The sequence below is a fragment of the Drosophila montana genome, unplaced genomic scaffold, assembly GCF_035044405.1.
Source record: "Drosophila montana isolate Dmon_TW-CO22-7 unplaced genomic scaffold, ASM3504440v1 contig_1853_1, whole genome shotgun sequence".
In the NCBI taxonomy this organism is placed as follows: Eukaryota; Metazoa; Arthropoda; class Insecta; order Diptera; family Drosophilidae; genus Drosophila; species Drosophila montana.
The window spans coordinates 836,414-846,717 of record NW_026996772.1 but is presented as its reverse complement, the minus strand read 5'-3'; positions in this window follow the sequence as shown (position 1 = coordinate 846,717).

Below are 10,304 nucleotides of genomic sequence, written 5' to 3'. Positions count from 1 at the left end.
TGCCAGCGCCTAGGACCGCCCGCTCGACACGTCGTTGGGCGTCTCCTCCTTTGTTTGTCTCAGTGACAGAGAGGACAACTGCAGCATAAAAACTCAGCGTGAGATAGTTAATTTGTTTTCACTTCAGCAACAATATCCCAGCTGTACAGCTGTACAGTTGCCCAGCCCGCCCTACGCCTCCAGACCATCTGTCCAGAGTATCCAAGCTGTGTGTTTGCCGCGTGCCGGCAACCCCCTTACCCCTTACCCTGCCACAGTCGCAGGTTTTGTGTGCAACCCGCAGCTTTGCTCCGCACGTTTTGGCTCATTTATTTTCAGTTTGACGCCCTGACGCTGCTTATTTGCACACAGACAGCGCAAAAACAAGGAGAGCGAACGAGAGAGAGGAAGGGCAGACGTGGCAGGCAGACAAAGATGTTGAGTAGCCGCTGTCAAACTTATCAAATGGCAGCGCGAAAAAGAATTGTTGCAAAAAGGTGGATAAAACCGAGGATTGGGGGGCAACAAAGGGGAGCTGGCTGTGGCACGGAGTGAGGGGCGAGCCAGTTGACAATTGCAAAAAATTGTCACAAAGCGAAATTAAAAACGCAAAAACCAGCCGGCATTGAGCTAGAGAAAATGGGCCAGCATGGAGGGTCAGGGAGAAGGGGAGAGAGGTGGTCGACAGGGGAGGAAAGACAACACTGAATGTTGAATGTAGAGCAAGTGGCAAGAAGTTTTATGTGGCAATCACAACAGCAACAGCAACAACAGCAACAGCAACAATATCATCAGCGTTGACGCGGGGGAGGCACGTAGCTGCTGCGAGCGGGTGGTGCAGCGGGGTGGTGCCAAGCGGAGTCCCTTTTTATGGGCTGTGGGTAACTGTCAGTGCAAATGTTTCAATTTGGCATCTTTGCCCACTTTTGTCAACTGCTGACGACGACAATTCTAGTTGTTGCTGTTGTTCTTGTTGTTGTTGTTGCCATTTGTTGTTGCAACTAACCCGCAACGAACCACCTCAACCAACCTCAACCCAACCTCAATTCACATGGGGGCACATGCATATTTTAATTAAATTGTTTGCCAGAGTCGAGCCACTTGCTGTGGTGCGCCACCCTACCCCACCCCCTACCCCCTTTCAGCAGTCACCACACCCACTGAACAGCGGGTGGTGCACAAGGCCGATGCCCAAATCAAGCAATTGCGGTTTGCTGCTGCCCCGTTGTTAATTCTGACTATTTGGTCCTCCAGGTGACAAAAGTGAAAATGAAGACCACAACACAAGCCTCCCATCGAGCGGGCAGCTTATTGCAAAATTATAATTCGCAAAATGTTTCCTCAAGATATTTTTGGAGAAACAAAAGCGTTTGAATTTAAATTAAGACCAAATCTCAACTTTAAAAACTCACGATTTTCTTTAGAAATATATACGTTTATTTTTAATGCACTACTTAGTTAGTTTTTATTTATACCACCAAATTCTCACTTATTTGTCATTTATTTTATCGAAATTTCCACTTCTTTGGCTTAGTCAAAAGATTCTTTTTCCATTGAAAAATATATAGTTTTAACATATTTCGGCTTATGACTTTTAATACTTTCTTATTGTTAAATGGAATTATCTCGATGCATAAAATTGGAAGCAAGCGAGAAGAGCCACATGCCGAAGAATAAATACTATTTTAAGAACATGACTAAAACATGACTTGAAAGAAAAAAGAGTTTTTAATGCAAGAACTTATCATGCAAACGGAATTCAAACGGATCGTTCCTACTTCAGCTAGATGATAAAGTGGTCCGAAATTGATCAAATAATGCGCCTATGTAAGGAGCATACTATATAGTAGTCCGATCCGGCTTATATATACATAAGACTGCAAATATAGACGGAACTGTCGAAAGTTTCAGGACAAGCGACTTGTTTGCAAGGTGGACATGTATCCAGCCGGACATGGCTATATCCCTGCAGTTGATACTGATCAAGAGTATGTGTGCTTTATGGCTCCGGAGACGTGTCCTTTTATGCGTTACATATTACATGATTAAATTATAAAACCCTCTTCCAAATTTATCTTTTCATTTCTTATCTCTCATGGGAAGCCTCTATACAAATTGCATAGACATTTCCAGGAACATCTTCTGTGCATGACAAAGCAAATTCTCTATGCTACTCTGTCTCTCTTCCTCTCCCTCTCTCTCTCTCTCTCTCTTTTATAGTTATCTCATCCATTACCCTTCAACTCGACCTGCCCATGCCGTTCGCCAGCTAATAATTCGTTCATTTTGAATAGGAACGCATTTAGTGCGTTTGTCGTGTTTGCCTTGGGCCTGTTTGTGTTTGCTCACTGGTCGCTGGTGCTGTAGAGATCAATGATAAAATATATTTTATTATGCTCGCTGCGACAACAGCCAAACAACCAAACAACCAGACAGCCAGACAGCCAGCCAGCTAGACAGCCAGGCATGCAGACATGCAGACATAGCCCCAGTCCAGCTCTCGACTCGATATTGTGAAACTTGTCCGCCACTTGCTCGATATTAATTATGCAGCCTGTGAATACTGTGAATACACGAGTCGAACACCCAAAACTCCTCCCCCACTCGCCATTCGCCATTCGCCATTTGGCCGTTCGGCCATTGTCATAATTTTGGCAAACGAACAATTAGGTCTGGCCTGAAGCCAGGGATTGGGCTGCGTTTGGTTGGGGTTGGGGGTTTGGGCTGGGACTGTTGGGGTTATTTCGAATAGCTGCAAAGTTGTGTCGATTAAATTTGTTGGCTTTTGTGATTATTTTGTGACCAAAACTCATACCCAAAATGACACCCGCTAGACCCTGCCAGCCCGACTGCCCGCCAACCAGCCTGTTCGTCCTTAACATTTGCCATTCGCATTTGATTTTGATATTTTGCTTAGTTGACTTTCGTTTTTGTGGCTGCGATAATGATGAAGTCCCAGACATCTGCCAACCGGCTACTGGTCAGTGAATCAGTCAGTCCGTCAATCAGTCAGTCAGTCATTCTGTTGGGGACAACAAACAAACTCAAAGCTAAAACCAAATGCCAGAAGATAAATACTCAGCGAAACGAAATGATTTTCTAAGTAAGTGCAAATTGCGTTTTAATTAAAATGTAAAAATAAAGTACACAGCTAGCGAGAGAGAGAGAGAGAGAGAGAGAGAGTGAGAGTGAGAGAGAGAGAGAGAGAGAGAGACTGTGACAGTGGTGTGGGTTTTGGGTTCTGTTACGAAAGAAATAATTAAAATTCGAAAAGTTACTTGAAAATGTGTTTCGCTGCTTCTGCGACAGCTGCCAGCGACGACTCTCTCTCTCTCTCTCGCTCCCTCGCTCTCTCTCTCCCTCTCGCTCTTCCTCTGTCACAAGCCAACTGCCGGTTTCACTCCCCGCCCAAACATCAGCGCTACGTGCCGTGGTCTTAACTCGATCTAAGCTCGCAAAATGCGTAAATGTCACATTTCCATTTACTCGTATTTTCGAGTATTTATATTTTGTTCGACTGGCCACGCCCACCGCCCTTCCAAAAGGCCTCTGACTTGCCGTATCAGCATTTCCTATTCTATTTATTTTTTTTTTTTTTTTAAATTTTTTCTTGCTGCCGCAGCTGCTGCGATTCCTTGGCAAATGCTGTGAAAAATTATTTGACAAACAGTTTTCCGCACGCTTTTCACTTGTCCCATTTTCTTTCGGCCCTCATCCCACTTGCCAGCCCCCGCCCCCTTTGCCAATCTGCCTGAAAATCTCGTTATTTTGTAGCAATTTTTAGTGTCGTCCATTGGCCGGGGCATAAAAATGCAAACTTTTTAATTGGGTTTTTGTGTGATCGCATTCGGTGCGGTGCGCTGCGGTGCGGTGCGGAGCGGGTCTTCCTTTTGCTGTTGTTGTTGTTAACTGGGGTGTCAGGAATCGCCGCCCGGATTGACATCTAAGTCCACGAACAGGCCCAGGGCTAGGCTCGAGCGGCCCGCTGGACACAAACACGGACACGGACACGGGCGTTGGACGCAAAGCTGCGTTGATGGCAGCAATTTGACGCGGACAGCAAATTTAAGCGGCTTAGCTTGACCAAAGCTTGCCCAGCATCATCATCAACAAAAAAAAAATATTAAAACGAGGGGAATACTCAGCAAAAAGGGCAGCTCTCAACAATAACAACAACAATATGCCATACCACATGAGAGGGGGGCGGAGGCGGGGGCGGGGGCGGGAGTTGGTGGGCAGCGGGCTCAAAAATTGTTACTCAGCTAAGATTTGACAAGGATCTGCGTAAATTAAGGCGCAGCTATGGCTGGGATTTCGCCGCAAGCTATTCGGGATTGCGGCTTACAAATTCACCTGATCTCAGGATTTAGCTGCGATTGGCAGCAATTTTATCGATTCCCCCCGCCCTTCCCACAATCATGCTCTGCTCTCTCTCTCTATCTCTTTCGCTCTATCTCCCTCTTTCGCTAGCTCTCTTAATCTCTCTCATATCTCTAGTTATCTCTTACTTTCTCCCTTTACACTCTCTCTCTCTCTCGCTCTCTCTCTTCACTCTCGATATAAGTACCCATCTTTCACCTTTTTCCTTTCCCTTTTCATTCTCTCTCCCTCTCTTTCGCTATCTCACTTTTTATGTTACTCAATTCCTAAACCCCTTGCGTCTGTCATAAAATTGAACTATGTGCACACATGTGTGTGTGTGCGAGTGCTTATATTGATTAAGCAATTAGCTGAAATTACACTAAGTACACACAGATACAACTATACCCCAGTTACCACTCCGGTGTTGTGCGTGTGCGTGTTTGTGTGTGTTTGTGTGTGTGCGAGTGTGTGTGAGTGCACGGTGACCCCCCTTTGAATCTTTGCGTTTGGTACGTTAAGCACTGCGCTTCGTAAACAGCCGAACGCCACAACACGCACAACACACGCACACACGCACACACTCACACAGGCACACACTAAGCACACATTAACCACAATATACACAATATCTAGCCAGAGTGATAGCGATATTTACAGCTATAGCCATTGCCATATGCTATTTATGCCCAGACACAACGCAAATACAAAGTCAGAGACCAGAGACCGGGGACCGGAGAGCGGGGACCAGACCAAAAACTTATCCCACACAGGATGGAACGTATGCCTATGGAGGCACATGCACTATGTGATGTGACTTGCCAATGGGACACTTGTTGCAGGTGTGAAATAAAATAATATAACCAAACCACATTCAAGAATGTGCCAAGCCAGGTTCACGAATCGAGCCTTCATGCATTGAGTTTGCGCACACTGTAAACTGAACCAGCGACTTTATTTTTTCTGGTCTGGCTATTCACTTGAACCGAAGATTCAGAGAATTGTCAAGGATTTTGTCGACCACCTTGCTGATCTTAAGTAAATTATAATAATTACATCATATCCAAAATATGTCTTCATTTTAGAGAGTACTCCGAGTTCGGTTAGCACATAAAATCCCATGATATTTACAATGTGTTGCACAATGCACGCCGAGATAAGAATACCCTCGGCAAGGGCATTTAAACTGCATGCCGGGATAGGACTATATCCGGCGAGTCTTTTACTGGCTTGTTTTCATTTTGCAGTTAAGCTTTAGCAGAGCAGAGCTTTTAAAGGCAGAATGCTCTGTCGCTCTGTCAGTGGCCCTGCCTCGAGCTCTGCCTCTCGGTCTGTTTGTGCCCCTGCCCCTGCCGCTGCCTCTGCCTCTGCGTCTGGATCTGAGTTTAGATCTGCCTCTGGAGTCTCTGGCTGGCAGTCATCGCATGTGTTGCCATCGATTTGGCCGTATAACATTTATCGCCCCAACTGCCGCCTCTCTAATGACTGGGCCAATATAGATGGCCGGCAATTTTGCACTGCGTGTCACCTGCGCTGCCCAGATAAATCGCACCGGGGGCAGAGCGAAGCACGGCGCCAGGGCTCGATAAGCAGCTGGAGTTGCTGCAAGAGGCGCCATTTCGCCAGGTTGAGAACTTCGCAAAAAACTTTCACCATCGGCGATTTGTTGGTTTATGTGCTGCGAATTGAAATGCAGCCAAGACCCGGATAGCTCTCACTCTCTCTCTCTCCCTCTCGCTCTCTCGCGTGTGGCTAATGCAAAACAAATCGAAGCCAGGTGCCGGCTGCTGGCTTCTGGCTGCTGTGTGTTGGGTGATGCATTATTACCTCTATATAGAGAGCCACTCGCACATGGTTTTGCCTGGACTATTTGGTGGCGCCTGGCTAATACTCTTATTTTAAGCATTGCCTCTTTGTTTTAGCTGAGCCAAAGACAACAATGAATGAAAACAACAGCCACCATAAAGAAATTTTCGGCGCGCTGAAGCGTAAGCGACATCTCTGCCCAAGTCCTGGCTACTACGTTGTCTGTGCTGTCCAGTGTTGTCCAGTGCTGTCCAGTGCTGTCCAGTGTGTGTTCCGGTGTTCTCCTCGCGCGGATCCACCAACAACATTGTTGACCCCAGCTGGTCCGCTTGCTGTCCAACTTGTCGCTGTGATGATTAATGGCCACCAAACTGATAAATCAACTTTGTCGCTGTGGCTGTCACTGCACGAACACGCCGCAAAATGCTGCACCCCCTCGACATAGACATAAACCAGCACGAGCTTACACACACACACGCACACGCACACGGACACGGACATACACACGCACGTGTATAACCAAGGCCTGTGCTGTGCTGGAAATTCGATTCGATCCGACTCGATTCGTTTCAATTCGTCGCGGCTCACTTGAGTTTTAGCTAATGTTCAATATGCCACGCCCACACACACACACACACACACACGCGCGGGCGCACACACAACATCCCACGCCTCATTGCGACATATGCAAACACGCCAATTTCAGCGTCGTCCTCTATCCGCCGCGCCCTGTCCTCCAATTCCATTTCATTGTCTACCGGAAATTATTTCCAGCTGACCAAAAACAACAATAAACGCATTTCAACACTTTTATTAACAACGCACTTCAAATACTCTCTAATTGTGAGTTATTAAACGAATCTGCTTGGTTTACCGACTTCTATTCGAAATTCGTTGGAATTATTTTTGAAAATAAAATATATTTTGAATCGAATTGCGAATTGCTTCAAAACAGATTTGCCTTGGGTCACATTAGATCTTCATACAGGGTATTCTCTAGTCGAGAACTTTGGCAGAAAGCTCTCACACTTGCTTTGGGCTGCATTAGGCTCACGAGAGCTGCATCAGGACCTGAACAGGGAACAGGCTGGGCTTGCAACAAGGCTTTAAAGTCACGTTCAGGCACATTCACATTCACATTCCCATTCACATTCACGTGCACATTCACGTTCTGGTTCACGTTCGCGTTCACGTTCACGTTCACGTTCCCGTTACATTCATTGGCATTGCAATTTGGCTCATTAGACACATTTCGTTGGCAATTAAGTAAATAATTTGTAAGCCGCAAACGTTGCATTGGTCGCGGCGGCGTCCCGTCTGCGGTGCGGCCCGTTCCAGTTTAGCCAGCCAAACCTGAGCGCCTACCAAAAACCCCCGTTCGCCCCACCTCCTGCCCGTCTCACTCAATGTTGCCACAGCAGCGGCGACCGTTTATTATGTCACCGTTGCAGTTGCTGCTCGCATGTGGTCGCTGCTGTGGTAATTTATGTTACTGCACCAAGTAAATGCCGCCAAAGCACAACAACTCACATGGACACACACACAGAGAGATACACACACACACACGAGCGCGTGTGTTTGCGCTTTTGTTGTTTTGTTTGCCAATTGATTTGAAAATCACAACAACAAAAACAACATCAAGAGAGGGAGACAGCGCAATGTGAAATGCTTTGCCCCACTCTCCTCCACCTCCCCCTCCCCCGTCATCCTCCTCCCCCTTCAACGCCGACACTCACCTGTGTGGCATTGCAACACGCCGCACCGAGCGTTGCACGCATTGTTTGCATATTCGCCTAAAAGTATGCAACGTGCGTATTTAAATGCTCGCAGCATATTTGTGGTTTTTCGTCAAAGAAAGAAAAAAAAAAAGCCAACAAATAAATAAATAAAAACATTGGCTGCCTGCGCTCGTCAGCATTCCGCGCCGCTCACTGACACCTGAGCACAGAATGCCATGCGTAATTGGACACATTTGACAGCTTTATATATGGTTTGACATAATTATTGAACGGTTTTAGCCACATGCTTTTCACAGTCAATGACTAAATGCTCGACTTGGCTGTTGATTATCTTTACATATTCTCTGATACCATACACAATTTATCATGTCTCTTTCGATGTCACCTCGCATTTTCTTAGGATCGACAAATATCGATTTTAAGCTATGGTATTCTAAGCCTAACTCGATTATAATGAGAGCTAGATAAACCAATATTCACGAATAGTTTAAAAGAGATTAAAAATATTTCACTATTTGGATACGTCCTTCTACCTTAAAGGTAGATCCTTCAACTTTGAGATATACACTCTTATGTATGCCCTATTTAAGCCCTGAAAACGAAATTAAGCAGGGTATCGCCTAGTCGGCCACTTCCGACTAAAATAGCAGTAGATTATGATTTAACTAGCTTACTGATCTAAGCTGTAGCTTTGAATTTCATATTTAAACGTGGAACCCTTCACACTTCCCAGCTTTCCCACTCGTTCTCAGTATGATAAGCTGTCCTCTCAGATGCCTGGTAGTTAGTTGAGCTGTCTGCATTCCGACTGGAACCTGGCCAGCAATGCATATGCAGCAGTCTTGGCAGTCAGCACCGGTTGCGTCCCGCCTACCCCCGGCCCCCCCATCTGGCCGATGCCTGCGAGCCGGCTGCATTGTGACTGTTGCCATTGCCATCAGTCATGCGACTAATCTGAGCGCCCAAGCAGGGCGCGGCGTCCGATAAGCGGCATGTTGTTGATGTGTCCGAGCAGATCTATGGGCATATGAATAAACGTGATGACCGGCCCTCGTTGGCACGCCCACTGGTCGCTGCCCACCGCCCACCTTGCGATGTCTGAACCATCTGAACAGTGGGTGCCGGACTCGCCGGCTGGCCACCATTTTGGGGGATTGAGATGGCATCGTTATCATCATCGTTCGTTACTTGTTTATGCATGTCATTGTTTGCATGTAAATCCGAGCTGGCTGCACCCCTCGGCGACCGCTCCATCTGTTGCTCGAAAGCCATTTCTAGGCAGCCGGCGTTCAGCTGCCCCGCCCCCAGCAGCCCGCACCTCGTGTCATCCGCCCGACCACCTGAAGAACTACTGCGGCAATGGCGTTGGCTACCTCTTAAAGTCTTAAAGTCTTCTGGCGATGGTCCCGGCTCTGGCTGCCAATTTAATTGAATTATGGCGAGGGCGGGCCAGACCAGCGCGTGGCTGGGCGAGGCGGGGCGCGGCGTGGCGTGGCGTGGCACGCGTGTGAGTTGGGTAACTTCAAAGAGCTGCTGATATGAACAAAAGTATGTTGCCGCGTGGAATTTCTCAACAGTTCCGGGCTCTGAAATTAGAAAACGACAACTTGGGCACAGTGGGGTCAAAAAGCACATATTAAACGTCTATCTTAGGGCAGATGTCATTTTATCAAAGCGATACAGATACTAATCAAGAATATATATACTTTTATATATATATATGTACATTATCGCCGTGAAAAAATCGTAACACAATAAGAAAACAAGTAACCCTGAACCCTCTTCTTCCGACAGGCAATAGGTATAAAATGAAAAATACTTGATATATATATATATTATTCCAGAAGCTACATGTCAAGTTTGTCGATCTGCGCGGGCATTAGAAGGCCTACAGCTAAAATTTTAAGTCTCTAGCTCCTATAGGTTCTGAGATCCTTGCGTTCATACATACGGACAGACGGACAGACAGACATGGCTAGATCGACTCGGCTATTGATGCTGATCAAGAATATATATACTTTATTGGGTCGGAGATGCTTGTCTTCTGCCTGTTACATACATTTTCACAAATACATAATACCCCTTTTACCCATTTTCAATGGGTTCAGGGAATAACAAGGGTTTTAAGCTAGAAAGCGAACTAAATACACTTTAAGTATTGAACGAATGGAATTGGGCAACAATAGTTTTTGGCTCAAATAAACTGAATGCGGCCCACTGTGCAGCGCTGCGAGCGTTCCACGCATTGCATTTCAAAGCGGCTCTGGCAACGTGAGCCTGCCATGTGAATGTTGGGAGCAGACGCCACTGGCTGAACCTGTTGCAGACACTGCTGCTGATGACTTGGCCAACAAATGCAGCAGCAACAAGAACAACAACAAGAACAGTAACAAGAAACGTTGCCACTGCAGCACTCGGCTG